Source organism: Heterodontus francisci, chromosome 21 (genome assembly GCF_036365525.1).
Source record: "Heterodontus francisci isolate sHetFra1 chromosome 21, sHetFra1.hap1, whole genome shotgun sequence".
Lineage (NCBI taxonomy): Eukaryota > Metazoa > Chordata > Chondrichthyes > Heterodontiformes > Heterodontidae > Heterodontus > Heterodontus francisci.
In genome coordinates this window covers 11,201,476-11,202,153 of record NC_090391.1, presented here as the reverse complement: position 1 = coordinate 11,202,153, position 678 = coordinate 11,201,476, and the positions used below count along the sequence as shown (strand labels likewise).

The following is a 678-nucleotide window of genomic DNA, read 5'->3' as shown; positions in this document are numbered from 1 at the left end:
CTGACCAGTCTATTGATATCTGCCTGCAGCCTGCAGCTATCCTCCTCACCATCAACCACATGACAGAAGTTTGTGCGGTCATTAAACCTGTTGATCATGCCCCCTGCATCTATATCCAAATCGTGAATATATTCCACAAAATTAAGGGAACCTGGTACTGAGCCATGTGGGACACCACTGGAAACTGCCTTCCAGTCACCATTACACCGGACTACAATCATTCTTTGTTTCCTGTCACTGAGTCAATTTTACATCCAGCTTACTACATTTCTCAGGATCCCATGGTTTTTCCTTTCTAAAGCAGTCCACCATTTGGGACCTTGTCAAAAGCAGATAGACGACACTAATGGGATTCGAACCCACGCGTGCAAAGCACAAGGGATTAACAATCCATCGCCTTAATCACTCGGCCACCTCGTCGTATAACTGCAGTGTTACCGAGACGAATAAAAATATGTTTCGCCGCATAGAGAATGATCGATGCTGATTGAATTCATCACTCACAAACAGAATCAGAGACTGATAGACACAGAATATTTCCCATATTCACATACTGTGCAACTATTGACAGAGCCAGAATGAATCATACACTCAGACACCACTACTGGAGACTGACAGATGAGGAATGAATCTCACACTCACATCCAATCCCAGAAACTGACAGGTTCACACTGTATT

The 678-nt window shown here is 43.8% G+C and overlaps 1 non-coding gene across 1 annotated transcript; it reads right to left on the bottom strand.

The window, feature by feature from the left end:
• Positions 1-335: 335 nt before the first annotated feature.
• On the bottom strand, positions 336-420 carry trnan-guu (transfer RNA asparagine (anticodon GUU)). Its single transcript has one exon. It is a non-coding gene; the product is annotated as a tRNA-Asn (tRNA).
• Positions 421-678: the final 258 nt, after the last annotated feature.